Raw genomic sequence first — 17,051 nt, 5'->3', positions numbered from 1 at the left:
ATGCCCGGAGGAATCCGGAGGAGTAAGGGGATGACGTTGCGAGTAACAAAGGGGGGTGGTGCGTAAAGGCCAGACAAGGGCCATATATACACCATTTACATACTCTATATAAGAATTTACTTAAGGAGCCATTGGAAGAAGGATGGGTGAGTGACGAGTGGGATCATGAAGTTGTTATGTAACTCCGATTTGGCACCGATGGCCGTTGCATGAAAATTCTTTTATGCTCAAAGTGACTAGCACATTAGCCGCTTTGGGGACAAATCCGTCTCGGGTCCTAGCCATATGTTCATAACAAGGAATTGGTCGTTCTGTCACCTGCTCGGGGCGTCCAGGGCTCTTGATTTATCATTTACTCTTATATATAAGGTTTACGGAATAACCTTGCGCCCGTAGGGTATAGATGAGTGACGGATTAGGCTGCGCCAATGCCTGATACCATACCTAGTGCATTGAGTGCCATGAAGCATGGGGTTTTACTTAACCTCGTGTGCAAAAAGTGACTGGTTGAAATATATGAGGTTTCAGGTCACTTTGGGGACGTATCCGTTTCGGGTCCCAGCCATTTGTTTTAGTCGATAAATGGGAAGATTTCACAACTCGTTCTTACGAGTAATTGGTCCTTCTGTCACTTGATCTGGGCGTTCGGGGTTTGCTTACCAATGTTATTACTTACTCACATAAGGGCAGTGATGCCGACACATTCCTACTAGTTCTTACATAAGGTTTAAGGTTTCCTGTTTAACATTAGGTTTTTAATAATAAACGCTATTCCCCTGTAACTTGCTCATGTGCATATAGCCTGAGGTGTCATGACAATATACGGGGTTATGGCACACTCCTGTGTTTAAATACTGCTTATGCTGCATAGTGAGGCTAATTTAGCCTCAAAGGGGGGAATATGTGGTGATTTTATCTAGACATAATAATAATACTTGTGTGTGTGTGTGTGTGCTGGTTTATTGGAAAACATTCCATTTACTATAAAGGTGTTGTTTGTGCAACTGTTATGCAACATTTACTGGAAGTCATGAGACTGAGCTGTCAAAGGCTAAGAGTGAAAGTAAAAACAGGGCCTGGGAGAGAAAGGTGCTTACCAGAAGGGCATAAATAGAAGGGGCTAGCAGAAGAGGAGATGCAGGGACCTTCCAGGGAGGGGAAGTGAAACCAAAGTTGGGATGACACATAGAACCAAATCAAAACATACCCTGCCTGGCAACAGATTACACATAGAACTCGATCACATATATTCTGCCTAGCAACACACATTTTTTAATGTTTGTATGAGAAGGAGTTTCCACCAATATCTCAAGTCCCAAAACGTTCTGATTGGCTAGAAGGGGCCTGGTGACGCTCCTGATGATAGGAACGCCTCTCAGGCCCCTGAGAGCATAAAAGAGAGAGCTCAGGCACATTCAGATCAGATCTCATCGGGGTAGCAGCTGCAACTCATCACTCTCTTGCCTGACGGTTCAGTCCTGACATTGTTTGGATTGTATCATCACTGCAATACGGTGAATAAAGGATCAACAGTCTTCAGCGTTTCTCGTCTTGGTGTTCTCCTTCGGGTCTTTGATATCAGAGTGCTAGTTGGATTGGAGGTTTCGGGAAGTGGATAATTTTCCACGACACCAGGTTATAGCAACAATTGCTAATGTGTGTTTGTCTATCGATACAGAAAGCGCTTTCAGATATAACCTCCGGAGTACATGCGGAGGTTTGTCAAACGGAGGTCCTACCCTTCGGATGATTCAGATATGATGCTAACCTGCGGACCTAATACTGACCTTATACGGACGTATGTGTGAACGACATACACGCACATTACAGAATCTCCGTGTGGTTGTCGAGTGAGGGGTGGGGGCTTGTAGAGTTCACAAGCTGCGAGATATGACGCAGAATATATGCGGCCGCTGCCTGTCACAGCTGCTTTTTGTTTAAAAAGTGTAGCCTATGCATTATAGGCTAAAGAAGATAAATCTATTGTGCGTAGGCTAATACTTGAAGTAGGATAGTCACGTAAGTGCGCACATACAGTATTTGTATGTGTGCTTCGAATAAACACATTTATCTGTTTTCAACGTTATGTACCAGAATCTGGTTTGTGTTGGAGAGAGAGAGCATGCACCAACCTGGTCTCACGGGAATCCGTGAAATAGCCACGGACGCTTAACTCAAAATCCGTGGTGGGCCCACGGAATCACTGAAATTTCCGTGAAACTCACACGGATTTCGATTCAATGCAAGTTAATGACACTCATATCCCGTGGCTATTTCACGGATCCCCGTTTAAACAACTGAGTGCAGATTTCGCTCAACGGACGTTGTTATCTTATTGGGAAACACACTTTTGATACATTCAGTTCGATTTTTATTGCCTTTTTTAGTGTCTGTGTAATGTTAGCCTGTCAGGCGTTGCATTCCATCCCTGTTTCAACAACTGAGTGCAGATTTCCTCTCAACGGAAGTTACATTTCCGTGAAACACACACGGATTTCGTTCCAATGCAAGTTAATGACAATATATTCCGTGGCTATTTCACGGATCCCCGTTTAACAACTGAGTGCAGATTTCGCTCAACGGATGTTGTTATCTTATTGGGAAACACACTTTTGATACATTCAGTTCGATTTTTATGTAATGTTAGCCTGTCAGGCGTTGCATTCCATCCCTGTTTCAACAACTGAGTGCAGATTTCGCTCAACGGAAGTTGACATTTCCGTGAAACACACACGGATTTCGTTCCAATGCAAGTTAATGACAATATATTCCGTGGCCCACACACGGATCCCCCGTTTCAACAACTGAGTACAGATTTCGGTCAACTGACTTTTATAACTTTGGGATACATGGATATTGAATAATTACAGTCGTTTCAGGACTGCATATTTGCCGTTGGCTTAAATGATGCCCTTATTTAAGTGGGATATTTAATAAAAACGTTCTCACTTCTCATTTCAGCGAGGCATAGTAACCGTTGCTAGGTAAACAAAGCCCATGTCAGAAGCGTATCCCCAGAGAATGTCAACTTAAAAAGAATAGCTTACTGATAGCACTAGTTCTTTCGTCTCAATACTGATTATGAAGTTGTTATAAATGTAATACACTACTGCAGAAATGTTTATATTGCTTAAGGTGGAAATAAAGTTCTTTGGCAAAGAGATGCATTCTGGGAAGTGATGTGTTTAAATGTAATGGCTACATATACCCAAGTTTCTTTCATTCGGAGATTTATGCTCATTATTTTACAAATTTGAGCAAGGATATAAAATATTAAGACTGTACTTTTTCATTGCTATTGATATTTTGGCGCAATTTTGTGCATCGCGTCACTGTGTGCGACGATCCCAGGGCGACGCTCGAAAAAGGAAACAGCCCCAGTGTGATAGGCTGGTTGCTGTCATGTGACACACGCCACCACAAGAAAGCGGAAACGCATCGTAGAGCGAGAGCTGGCTGGCTATGTGGGGTAAGGTAAGTTAAACTACGTTAATTTAGTAAATAATAATAATAATGGTGTTGTTTTTTGTTGTTTCGAACAAAATATAGGTATACTTATCATGACCAAAAACCCTTCATGCTGTAAAACAACTAGAATCACGCGAAATTAGTGCAATTTCTTAGTGAATGTCTTATAATGGTAAAAGACGTGGACAAATGCGTGATAATTAGCCAAATAAATAATTGTTATGGTTATTTGGTTAAATTATCGAAATGAGTGCGATGGTGATTGAGATGGTGTTTGACATTAAATTATAAGCAGGTCAGTTTCACGTAATAAGCTATTTGTTTCTTTGGGTCTGGGTAATTCATGTGACAAAAAATTCTGTTATGCTACTACCGTTTTTCTGAAAAACAAAGCAACATTTCTATCTCCAAAATAATGCATTTCTGAGTGTACTACGTAGTGCATGCAGCTTTTAATGTCCAAAGTAGCCTATACTGATTTTCCTGCATAAGAACTACAAATACTCCTTCAAAACTACAGTGTTGACACTTGAAGTTGTGGAGTTATATTTTAGTAGCCTATTCTATAATAGAATAAATACCCACATCAGTTTTACCCTTGTCTCACCTGTATACAAGGGTACAAGGTGTATGAATTGCAGTAGTGATCAAATGAAAAAGGAAAGAAAGGTGTCCTGATGTGTTGTTTAGGGATGGTGCTGCAATGTTTTCTCGACATATCTTTATGTCTTTTTTTCTCCCCTCTACTTATGTTTTCACAGATCCTTGCTCCTGATATCCTGATGTATGGGTTGCATTTCATTAAATTACTCCAACAGAACACTCACAGAAAGGAGAGTGGTGTCAAACTACAAGACAGCCAGTATGTAAGCAAGGCCTTGTTTGTCCTTGTTTGGCTACTCATTTGTCAACTTCCTGAAGAGGCTGAAGCATGCTGGCCTTGACACCTCAGTCCTTGCTTCCATTAACAGCTGTGTTATGGAGTGCATCCTCACATCATGGTCTACTGCAGCGGTGGATACAGAGGACAATTGGCAGGTATTTTACATCACTTTTACATTACTTTTACTGTGATTTTGCTAGATATGGTTGTCGCTGTGCTAAATATAGGCCCATATTGTAGATTTAGATTGTTTCTACAGATTGTAGAAAGTAGATTGAACTGATACATTTAGGCCTACACTGTTAAGGGACAGCTGAATTGACCACCTAAACCATATATTTTCTGAAAGCCTATAGCCTCTAGATGTCAATTAATATACATTAAGACATGTCCCACCTTCCCACTGACTTTGGTGCATCATAAGGCGTACATAGGCCCATATTGTAGATCGAGAAACGCATTGTACAGCTGATATATTTAGGCCTACACTGTTAAGGGACAGCTGAATTGACCACCTAAACCATATATTTTCTGAAAGCCTATAGCCTCTAGATGTCAATTAATTAAGACATGTCCTACCTTCCTACTGACTTTGACATATCAAAACTCCACCTCTGAAATGGGAGTGGTCAACTTTTTTTATGTTTTTCCTTCACAGTTTTTTTTGTGGGTGTCTCAGAGATCCCACCTTTGGAACATTTGTCAGGGGCCTCAAGGGGGTGCCGTGCGTTTTGGTCCCATCCCTCTAGCACCTAGCTTTACCGCGCCAGCAGAGGGAAACCTTGTATGTTTCGAACCGTTTATCTCCTTCCGGGAATAATCCACCGACTCCAAACTGAGCCTGGCTTGTTTGTGATGTCCCGTTGTTCAACATATTCTGATTTCATACTGATCGGATCAACATAAGTGTGCTTTTTGGCTAAAAATTGAAAAATGGCTAAATGTTAAAGCAACACCAAAGAGTTTTTTGTACCTTAAAATAGTGTTTCCAAAATCGTTTCAGTGGTTCATCAACTCGTAACAGGGTGAACGGCACTTTCTGCATCCGCTTCGAGGCCCTCTATCGGCTATAACCGCACTATGTAAGTTTGCCGGATCGGGTAGCGGATATGTAGTTCGATGGAATGAGACATGAGAAACTACAAATTTGACTTGCATCTGATGTCGCAATACATCGTACTTTCATAAAATCATGCAACATATTCTACCTTGTCTGTGGACATTGTTATTTGCAAAGCTGGTGCTGGATAAACAAATAGTGCGTGCGACAGAGGAAAAGTTCTTTGGTGTTGCTTTAAATTGCCAAAAAAGTAGGCACAATGCTTTGCGTTACAGCTAGAGCGATGAAACTTTGCACGCTCTATGTGGGTCTTGTGCAGAAGGTCTGACTTGAATTTCAGCCTCGTAGCTCCATGCTACCACCCAAAACTCCACCTCTGAAGTGGGAGTGGTCAACTTTTTTAAAGTTTTTCCTTCACTGTTTTTTTTGTGGGTGTCTCAGATATCCCACCTTTGGAACAGTTGTCAGGGGCCTCAAGGCGGTGCCGTGCGTCTTGGTCCCATACCTCTAGCACCTAGCGTTACCGCGGCAGAAGAGGGAAACCTTGTATGTTTCGAACCGTTTATCTCCTTCCGGGAATAATCCACCGACTCCAAACTGAGCCTGGCTTGTTTGTAATGTCCCGTTGTTCAACATATTCTGATTTCATACTGATCAGACCAACATAAGTGAGTTTTTTGGCTAAAAATGTAAAAATGGCTAAACGTTAGCAATTCTACTGCTTTGTTATTTTGCCACCATATGTACCCTAGCAACACCCAAGCAACCACCTTAATTACCCTAGCAACACCCAAGCAACCATCTTAATTACCCTAGCAACCACTTGTATAATGTCAAGCTAGCAACCACCATAGCAACCAACATGCTTACCCTAACAACCACCATAGCAACCATGTTATTTTGCATAGCAACCACCATATCTACCTTAGCAACACCATAGCAACCATTCAATTTACCCTAGCAACAACCACAATATGACCATAGTAACCACATGACATGTCCTAATGTATGTTAAATCACACCTACAACTGACCAGCTTTCAGAAAATATATGGTTTGCATGGCTGAAACTGCTTTGCCTTTGAGTTGGAGCTCAAAACTTATCATATGTGTACCTCGTTCGCCAATATACAAAATAGTGCCATGTATAGAGTTATGAACACTGATCGTATGATATGCAAAAGTCTGCAGGAAAGTAGGTCAGGCTTTCAGAATACAGTGGGACATGTCTTAATTCATGCTAATATTGGGTGCAGTGAAGAAAGAAAGGGAGGGAGGCTGCTTTTAAAAGAGAGGGAAAGTATAATATTTTTAATATTGTTTTCAGATGAAGAATTGGTGCGGTGGTGAGGCTGGAGCACCCCTGGCTTTTGCCGTATGGGTTGACTTCAGCAGTGAGTCACCCACCGTTAATTTCACAGGTATATGTAATATGTTTTTATTCAACAACATTTCAATGATGAGATCTATCGAAGATGACATTCAATGGAAGAACAATTATTTTAGTATGGTCACAATCTGGCCCTGAGTTTTGATAAAAATGATATTGACATGGCAACACAAACCGAATTGATAATGGATTTTAAGGGTTTTTTTCCCGGTTACGGTTCATTTAGGGCCAAAGTATCTTGAGGCCTTTTGGACCAATGACAGGAAGGCTGAGCTGCTAAACATGTACACTAATAGGGGTGTGTCAAGTGGTATGTATAAATGAAAGTGGTGTTAAGGTTTGTTTCTGTGTCAATCCTTTCTTGAAGTTCAGAAAAGGAACCTTAACATTTGTTTTTAATGACACTGAGCGTACTGTCTTACAGATGCTTTGGGGGGTGAGAGGCCATACGTTGACCCTGATATCAGTGGCACACATTGCCGGATGGCAATTGGCCGTCTGATAAAAGAACATGGTATGACTGGCATTGTATGTTTTCAATTTCCTTATTTAAAGATCAAAATGATGCAGACTACTGAATCTGATTACACTTTAACACCCTTCTATCTCAGCACTGAGTCAGGGTTTGTCTCGGTCTGAATATCTGCCACAACACAGGCCGCCTTGGTGGCCTGAGGAATTGCCCTTTGCCTCAGTCAGTGACGGTATGTTAATATTGACCAACTATTACTGTTTCAACTGCATGCACACAGCTGTTGCAACATGATTTGACTTTTCATAAGAGTATATGATAAAACCAGTAATGATGCATTGTTTGCCATTTTTTATGGAAAAGGTGAAGGGCGTAAAGCTTTCACTGCTGAAAAGCTGAGGCAGGTGGTACGCTCATACAATGCGTATTACAATCTCCAGGTATATATACAAATGCATGAACCTGTCTAAAACCTTTTGCATACCAGTGTGTTTTACAGACTAAAACAGATTTGTACACACATATCTAACAATAATGTGCTTTTCCTTTAATCTGTTGAGCTGCAGCAGTCTGTTGAGGCACCACCATCACCCCCATCACCAGCACCAGCAGCAACACCAACAGCAGCACAAACACCACCAGCACCACAAACACCACCAGCAGCAGCGGCAGATCATAAAGAAGGATCACAATACTACATGTCATTTCCTTTAATGTGTCAACATCTTTTGGAAAAGTAAAGCATCTATCATCATAAAGCAATCTCACTTTTCTTTGTTGATAAGCTACGTGTTTTTCATCGTAATTGATTCAATATCCAAGTGTGACAGTTTTGGTGTACCATGAACAGAACAGGACAATTGGAAACAGTTAGCCACCTATGTTACAGAGTCTAAAAACAAGCAGATTAGCACTAGCAGATTTAGAAATAGCTTCTTTCCCAATGCAATAACAATAAAGGAATTCATTCATTTAGTCATTTCAGTTTGTATTACTACTTTCATTATTATTGTTGTAATCTCACATGTACTATGGCTATCATAATTAAAATGAGATAGATACATAGATAATGTGTCAGTGAAAATACATATATGAGCCAATGTTCCAGCAGATGGGGTATGGATATCGGGCATGCATATCCACTCCTAGGCCTATTCTCCTACACTCCCCCTGTAGTAGCCAGCATTACATTGAAATCTCTCACTTTGGCCTATAGGACACTGACTGGATCTGCTCCTTGTTATTTTAATTCAATGATCAAGATGTACTTCCCCAACCGCCCACTGCTGTCTTCTGATTACCATTTGTTCTGTCGACCACTCATGAACGCTAAATTCAAGACTCTTCCTCAGTGGTTCCATGTGGGTGCAATAAGTTGCACAGTGCTCTTTGTTCCTGTGATAGTTTACAGTGTTTTAAAAGGGGTCTAAAGGCACATTTGTTCAACATGCACTTAGTCCATTAAACAGTAAGCAACTTGTTATTATATCATTGATTGAATGGGCATTTGTTTATTAGCCTATTGCTTGTCCTTATTACAGTCTGATCAACATCTTAATTTATTCCCTGTTCAATTTAAGTGTTATATCGTTTTATATATTTATATGTTGCTTTGAACAGCAAAGATTAGGATAATGAGCCTCCTTATTCTTCAGCCAAGCAGGTAGGCCTACGGGGCGTTGCCTAGCAACAAGGGTCAGAAGTAGCCTACTGTACACGTTTTTCGATATTTTGTGGAATTATACTTCTTTTCATTGAATGCCAATGAGTCATGTACTAACTTGCTTTAACTATTTCTCTACATATTATACCCAGCAAAAGTCGTCTGTGCCAGTGTGCATCCTAACAATAATTTGTTTATGTTTTAATACAAAGCCGTTTTAATGAACTACAAATTCGGCGCCATTGTTATAAAGCAGCGTTGAAATGAACGCTACACGTCATGGGGCATGTAGTCTAATTACAGAAATAGCTATAATTTCAAAATTACAAAAATATTTGTATATATAACATGAGAAACATGCTTGAATTATTAAGATGTATCACCTGCTTGACTATAAAGTCAAAAGCTTGCAACATTTGTAATATTTTTAAATACATGTTATTTTCCCATTTTTGCACATGAGGTAGCCTACATATATCATTGCATATATCAGATAAAAGCACAATATAGATGTTATGAGGTGCTTGGTTTGATCCATGAACTTGTGTGCATCCAAAATCTCTTATTGCAAAATCCTTAGAGAAGCTGATTAAAGCTGAGCTCCTAATCAAGGTGCAACCTCTCTTGGATCCTTCCCAGTTTGCCTATAGGGCCAAGAGGGGGGTGCAGGATGCTACCATCACTCTACTAAGTCTTCTCTATAAACACCTGGAGGAAAGTGGGAATCATGCAAGGTTGCTCTTTGTAGATTTCTCCTCGGCATTTAACACCATCCAACCCCACCTACTGATTGAGAAACTACTGAACAACTTTAGCCTTGACCCAAGCCTGATTGGTTGGCTACTTGATTTCCTCACGCAGAGTTCAGAGAGTGAGGGTAAATAAAGTGCTGTCCAGTGGCCTAACATCATCCACAGGCTCACCTCAGGGGTGTGTTCTCTCCCCCCTGTTGTACATACTGTACAACAATGACTGCCGCAGCCAGTATGACAACAGGCACATTCTAAAATTTGCAGATGACTCTGTAATTGTCAGTCTCCTGAATTCCCATGAGAATGAGCATGGCCCTGTTATCAATGAATTTGTGTCATGGTGTGAAGATGCTTTTTTGCATCTGAACATCAGTAAAACCAAGGACATGTCCATAGATTTCAGACGCCTTCCCCCTGTTCCAAAGCACAGTGTCATCAACGATCAAGATGTTGAAATTGTATCATCTTACAAGTACCTAGGCACCTTGATTGATGACCGGCTTAAGTTCGACCTGAACACCACCTCGGTGTGCAAGAGAGGGCAACAAAGACTCTCTGCACTTAGGAAACTGGCTAAGTTTCAGGTGGACAAAACATTGATGGCATTGTTTTACAAAGCTTTTATTGAGTCAATCCTCACATTCTCCATTATCTGCTGGTATGGAAATGTCACCATCAGAGACAAAAATGCACTTTCCAAGATAGTAAATGTGGCCAGTAAGATAGTGGGAGTGAAGTTTGTTAGTCTCACCGAATATTTTAATAAGCAGGTGTTCAACAAAGCGATACAAATATATCAAGACACAAGAATACAACCCTGTATTCTGAATACGTGCTGCTGCCACCTGGCTTGCGTTTGTTGGCATCCTATTGCTTTTAACCATAGGTACAAAAATTCCTTCATCCCCTTTTCTATTCAAGTACTGAATGTACACAACAGGAAAAGATAGATTTGTCCATTTAGTGACCCCCCCCCCATATTCATTCACTTCCTCCTCTTATATCTAACTTATTTAATTAAGTTTTATCTTGGTTTTACTGACTTTTTAGGCATTGTCAGACCTATTTATGTCGTGTGGTATGTGATCCTGTCTGCAATCAAATTGCCCATTTGGGACAAAGAAATAAATTGAACTTGAAAACTGTCAAAAAATGCAGCCGAATAGCTGTGTGGATGGTACTTTGCAGGGCTGTCGCGTAGGTCAAAACTGACCAGCAGAACTGACCATGTCATGCAAATTATGTTTATTTCATATCAAAACACTTGCATCAGATAAAAGCACAATATAGATGTTATGAGGTGCTTGGTGTACTCAAGTAAATGTACTCCGTTACTGTCTGGCTCTGACTGCGCTGTAGTAGAATTTGCTATATGCACATGATGGGAATGCTCTATGTGTCTCTGCTGTCTTTGAAATGGCAGGTTATCTTTTGTGTGTATTCCTGTTTTGCTTTACTGATGCTAGGGGAAAGTTTGGCTCTCGTTGTTCTCAGATCAGTTTCATCCTTGGCTCTGAAGGCGTTCTCGGCAGCCTATGGACATCTCCTGTCATGTCTTCCAGTTAGCCGGGTCTTTGTGTGTGTCACATCATCGATGCACTTACTGATGTAAGAAGTAACAGGAGCTCCCATGCCACAAGGCACCTGGACCCTCTAGACCACAGTCAAAAACAACAGCAAGTATACTACAATAGCAACAATGACTTAAAACAAATATCAAAAGCAGTAATTACTCTGTGGCACTTTTAAATGTTTAGTGAATGAAAGTTCTTCTGCCAGTTTGTCCTAACAACTGCAATACAAGAAGTAGTGGGAGACAAGCTAACAACACACAACACGGTGATTCTGTTGAGAAAACAGGGTGGTAAAACATGTGTGATACTTCCTATTCAATATGGCAACTAGTAGTCTTTATTAACTTATATTATATAAAAAAATACAAAAGAACAACACTCAGCTAAAATATTTGTTGACTGTTGAGTGAGTGAGTGAGTGAGTGAGTGTGTGTGTGTGTGTGTGTAGATCTTTATCTTGCAGGCTCCCAGGTTGGCAGACAGGTTTTCCCGCTGAGAAAAAAGGGGGAAGATGGTTAGTGAAAAAGACTGTAACCTGTATTCCAGTTTGATTAGATATTCTAGTGGAGGGATGTTTAGATTAACCAATGTCATAATAGTGTTACAACTAATAAAATATCTGAATACTCCACAGTATGGAAATAAAAAAAACTGGGCCCTGACATTCTGAATTGACAAAAGTTACATTATCAACATCTCAGGTTAGTACATTTACAAGTTCAGAGTGCAAATGAATAAAAAATAGTTTATAGCTCACACTCACCCCAGACAACACTCTACTACCAATTGCCATAAAACCCTACTGTTCATACTTGAATTTCCCCTTGGGGATCAATAAAGTATCTTTCTATCCATCTAAAACATCAGGTACACAGGAGTGTTACAATATAAACTGATTTACGGTATATATGTTTACATGTAGCCTGCAGTACCGGTATATAACTAAATTATAGCATAGACTATAATAACTAAATCTGGTACATTTACATGTCCTACAGTATATGTATGGCTGCTGGAACAACGTAATTTCCCTTTGTGTAATTGTGAGTATCTGGTGTAAAAGATAACCAACTCACCACATTTTGGAAGGCACCCAATCTATTAGGATCTCCATCTTCCCCTGTGGCAGGCAAACAAAGACATAAAAAAAAAGTGTCTTGCTTAAAAAGATAACATTGCACTCAACTTAACATTCAAATTTTAACACTTCACATCAGTGACTATCAGCGTTTTGTAGACACGTAACACTTTTTATGATGTTCAGTTAATATCTCCTCATGGTCCACTCACTTTACATTCCCTATACGAGCTGTAAAACATCCTGGTCAATTTACACAGTCCCATAAACTGGAACATAGAGTAACTGCAGACAAACATTCTGGGGTTGGTAGCATCTCTAACAATACTAAAACATGCCATGAATATTTTTCAGAGAATACTTTATATTATATTTATATATAATATAGGGGTGAGTTATCTCTGGCGTGTCTTGTTCGGGATTTTGAACATAAACACAAAGATGAACAAACGCAATATCTGGTACGATTACTGATACTGACAGTTACTGATCACTGATTTCAATTATTCCGCAGTGCCATTATACATTTTTAAAAGTGATCAAAAAGTACTGTTACATCATCCATTGTTTTATTTTCAATTTTGTGTATGGAAATAACCTTTGTCTTTCTCTTTTTTAGTACTCTTCTGTACTGCTGCTTGTACATAGGGCTGTTGTGGGGGCACTCTTGTTCTTCACTTCCTTTTCTAGAAACTGTTTGACATAAGCAAATAGTAGAATGTTAATCAAAATGTTAACATACATACAGAACACAAATAACAAGCATATCATATAATTCATCATACAGTGTACAGATTAGGGCCTGTATCTTACATTCTCCGCAACTGACTTTCTTCCCTAACGCAATTACCATTGCTAATCTACACTTGGTGGAAAGCCACATTTTCTGACATGAAGATGGCCTCCTCTCATTGACCCGGCAAATTGTTTGGATCGGTCAGCGCTTTCTTTCCTGAAAGAATACAAGCAACACAAACAATACACAATGTACAATAAGGTCAAATGTGAAATGTAGGAGTGATGTCATGATATTTTTCTGTACATTTTGTTATTTGATGTCATCTAATTTTCAGTGTCCCACATTTTTCAGAATTGGGGTTGTATAGAGACGTTATAATGTATAGAAAATGTGGAATCACCTTTAACCATTAAGGTGAAAATGTCATTAATGTTATTGAGGCATTTACTTTCCCCCCCACTTAACCTCAGGCCCTGAGGGAGAAGCATTTGTGGGTTTCTCTTTGGGTATTCAAGAAGGAGGACGGGACTCCAGCCCACAGCATTGAGCTTCTCAATCTGAAAAAAAAAAAACCCTGTTACTTTAAAAAAACATTTATAAATTGTGCCAGTGATATATGTTTACGTTTATGTATTTAGCAGACGCTTTTATCCAAAGCAACATACATATAAATTACAACACGCTACGGGCTAGCAGATGCTACGGGAATGCACTAGTTGAGAATGTACTAGTTGAGAATGTACTTGTTGAGAGTGTATGTGGGAAAGGTGTGAAAATATGTGCGTGGGTTTGGTGTGCATGTCTATTTGCATGTGTGCATGATTCATGTATGAACGTGTCACTACAGGAGCATAGTAGAGGTATTACTCATTTTGACACTTCATTCTTAAAGGTTGTATCAGTGATCCTGGCAGATATTGCCTGTGTTTTTGTTATTGTTTATGTTCAAATTTCTTAGCAGACGTTTTTGTCCGATATATAACTCATTTTATATTTTGTCTGAGGACCAAACAAGACACACAAGAGATAACTCAACCTTACCACCAGTATTCATTTTTAAAAAATCCATGCAATGCTTGGTTATTGTTAGTGGTGTACTACCAACCACAATGTTAATGTCCGGTAGACTCCGCGGTTTGTGGTGCATGGGCTGCGTAAAAATACCAGAGTCTTTTTCAGCGCCTAGAATGACAGGAGAGCTAGCCGACCATGAGAAAATATTAGCTGAACATTATAAAAGTGTTTTGTCTTTACAAATCGCTCATCATCGCTGATACAACCTTTAACCTAACATTAGTACTATGGTAATGTAACCAGGGCCTGTGCTAGCCATTTGGGTGCCCAAAGCACAAATGCATGGTGCCACTCTGGTGCCCCCACTATTTTGGATACTTTATATTGTTGGTTGGTTTAATAGGCCTACTGTTGGCAATGAAAAGTCGTAAATCTACTATGGGTCTCCAACGTCGCTCTGTCAGTAGCCTGGCTGCCTGCCCCTTCTGAAGGCTAAAGCAGTAGGCTACCTTTAAACATAATTGTTGCTGAGAGGAATCCCAGCCTACGAATTCAATAACAAAATAAATCATGCATAATTAAAAATTACCTTGATTTAGGCTACTTGGGTATGGCATAAGGCTTGGCTACACACAGTAAGGTTAATGTGCAAAAAATGAATGAAGTGGCTATTGGCTCGCAAATAAACAGCGGATGGAAAACCTGACACAGTTTGAACTAAATTTAAACTGAACATTGAAGCATAAAATACCAATCATATTTGATATTGGCCATGAGTTCCAACATTGAGCAATATAATCAAACAATCCAAAAGTTAATTAGGCATAAATCCAAACTAGACCGAGAATCTTCTGCTTTTGATACCATGCCACTCCAAATGTGTCTCACCATAAAACGCAGGAAAAAATACCTTAGGCCTGTTGTCCATGAAGGCATGCCTGGCAAATTGATATTTTATGAAGATGTAACTGGTTGCTTTGCTTTCATTAATGGTTTAGCTAGTCAAGTTTGCAAGGAAGAGACATAACGTGTGAACAGGCCACAATATCCAGTAGGGACGCGCTCACACAGATGCGGTAGCGGGCAGGAGAACTGTTAGCACAGGCTTTACATAAAATTATTCAACAGAAGCCTTATAAGAAATAAATGCCTGCCTCGAATAAAGGCCTGTGGTTTGCACAACCTAAGTAGCCTAAATAAAAGACCCGCCACAATTTGAGGATTTGCGGCATGATGATTTTCTACGAGCTATATTTTTTTGGTGCCCCCCAGGCACTTGGTGCCCCACGCGCAGTGCATGTTCTGCTTGTGCGGAGCACCGACACTGAATGTAGCACAAATGACTTACCAGAATAATAGCATCATCCATCAGATGGGAGGTCAGTTGATTCTTTTTGGTATTGGCCTCCCAGGTTTCCTTTTTTTCATTGAAGCTTTCTAGTTGTTTTTTTTGCCTCAGCTTCTGTGGCTGTGGTGCCGTGCATACTGGGCATATTTTGCACCCATTAAAAATGGATGCAAGACATGCAGGGCATTTTTTTTTTTAACCCTCCCATGACAGGCTGCAAAAAATCAACAAGAAAAGCATACCGGTAATTAGAATTGCTATTGTTTAAAAATACAAATTCCTCAGTTGTTTAGAGAGATTGAACCATTAAACAACATGTTCAGTCTTTCAACTCAGTTGTAATAAAGGCAATCCTGTAATAAACAAGATTTCATCTATTTCAAGACTGATATTTGGGACCAACTCAGGGTATCTAGTATAACACTATGCGATTTGCTGTTCCTACATTAAACGTGGATTGATGATTCGGTGTTCCCCCAATGCCAATTGGATATTTAACAGAATCCGATGCTCTTCAGGTTAACAATAATAAAGTAACAATTTAGTGTCTTTCAAATTTGTGAAAATAAAAATCTTGGAATACTTACTATATGAGAATGAAAGGGTGAGTGTGTGTGTCTGTGTGTGTGTGTGTGAGAGAGAGAGAGAGAGAGAGAGACAAGCATGTATCTCGTAAATTATCTGTAACAAAGACAAAAAACATTATTAGAATGATATTTTATCTCTACATTATTAGCAAAAATGATAGATATGATATGATTACTAGTTACATGTTCTACAAGAATAGAATCTCCTTGACTCTAATCGCCTGACCATCAAATTGCTCAGTAACCATTCATGTTATATTCTACACAAGAATGATTGAAGCACATGCGTACATTGCACACACATAAGATATCATATCCACTTGGCGCCTACTACTACTACTTTTGCATACCCCCCCCCCCCCCAAAAAAAAAAAAAACAACCCCTGCTGATCTGCACCATCTATCTATCATAATATATAAAGCAACAATCGTCTGTGTGTCTGTGGCTCGCTGGGTACTTGTATAAACTTAGCCTTGCCAGACTTATAAACGCTTTAACTTCAAGTAGTAGCATGAACTATACAGGATGAAACCATTTGGCTTAGCTAGCTGCTAATGTGGCATCCAAAAGCCCATGTCTGGTTGCCCAGTTGGCAAGTAGCTGCTACTTCAGAAAGTTAATGTTGAGCCCTGAACACAAAATTTTGCTGGCGCAGAAATTAGGTGGAAGCGTGTTACACATATATGCAAATTGTGCCACATAGCTGGCGATGCCAAAAGTACACGTCCAAATCAATGTAAATAAACCAACAGCAGAGTTCCGAATTAGCTAATCTATCTAGCTAGCAGAGGCTCTGGCTAAGTACGTTGCATTTTATTTTGATGCAACAAAGAATTGTATTATGTCAGTCTCTTTCAAATACAGCTCTTACAGTGGAGTTCGAAATAAACAAATAGGAGGACATAATTGTTTTGGCCAAAACTCAATTTTAGACATGTTAAATGCCTATGCATTTCTCTTGCTTATTAGACCCTTGTACTTACCGCTCGGAATCTCGCCCAGGCAATGGTTTCTGGGATCGTC

General features: G+C 39.8%; 2 long non-coding RNA genes across 8 annotated transcripts; one reads left to right on the top strand and one right to left on the bottom strand.

Moving 5' to 3' along the window:
• Positions 1-1,352: 1,352 nt before the first annotated feature.
• LOC143111234 (uncharacterized) lies at positions 1,353-8,256 on the top strand. Of its 5 annotated transcripts, XR_012984509.1 has the most exons (10): positions 1,448-1,635; positions 3,352-3,474; positions 4,230-4,334; positions 4,440-4,506; positions 6,738-6,831; positions 7,027-7,110; positions 7,225-7,314; positions 7,412-7,504; positions 7,636-7,712; positions 7,839-8,256. It is a non-coding gene; the product is annotated as an uncharacterized LOC143111234 (long non-coding RNA). The 5 variants fall into 5 exon arrangements; XR_012984506.1 differs by having other exon boundaries at positions 1,353-1,514; positions 4,230-4,506; XR_012984507.1 differs by having other exon boundaries at positions 3,352-3,469; positions 4,230-4,506.
• Positions 8,257-10,917: 2,661 nt separating this feature from the next.
• On the bottom strand, positions 10,918-16,346 carry LOC143111233 (uncharacterized). Of its 3 annotated transcripts, XR_012984503.1 has the most exons (7): positions 16,028-16,346; positions 15,441-15,654; positions 13,479-13,635; positions 13,153-13,291; positions 12,938-13,032; positions 12,338-12,381; positions 10,918-11,753 (listed from the first exon to the last, which is right to left on the bottom strand). It is a non-coding gene; the product is annotated as an uncharacterized LOC143111233 (long non-coding RNA). The 3 variants fall into 3 exon arrangements; XR_012984502.1 differs by lacking the exon at positions 16,028-16,346 and having other exon boundaries at positions 15,441-16,021; XR_012984504.1 differs by lacking the exon at positions 16,028-16,346 and having other exon boundaries at positions 13,190-13,291; positions 15,441-16,021.
• Positions 16,347-17,051: the final 705 nt, after the last annotated feature.

Source organism: Alosa pseudoharengus, unplaced genomic scaffold, assembly GCF_046254945.1.
Source record: "Alosa pseudoharengus isolate Yale_2024_CS ecotype anadromous, Long Island Sound unplaced genomic scaffold, YU_APseudo_1.1 YU_APseudo_1.1_scf_74, whole genome shotgun sequence".
In the NCBI taxonomy this organism is placed as follows: Eukaryota; Metazoa; Chordata; class Actinopteri; order Clupeiformes; family Clupeidae; genus Alosa; species Alosa pseudoharengus.
The sequence above is the reverse complement of the archived record's forward strand: the minus strand, read 5'-3'. Positions and strand labels throughout refer to the sequence as shown.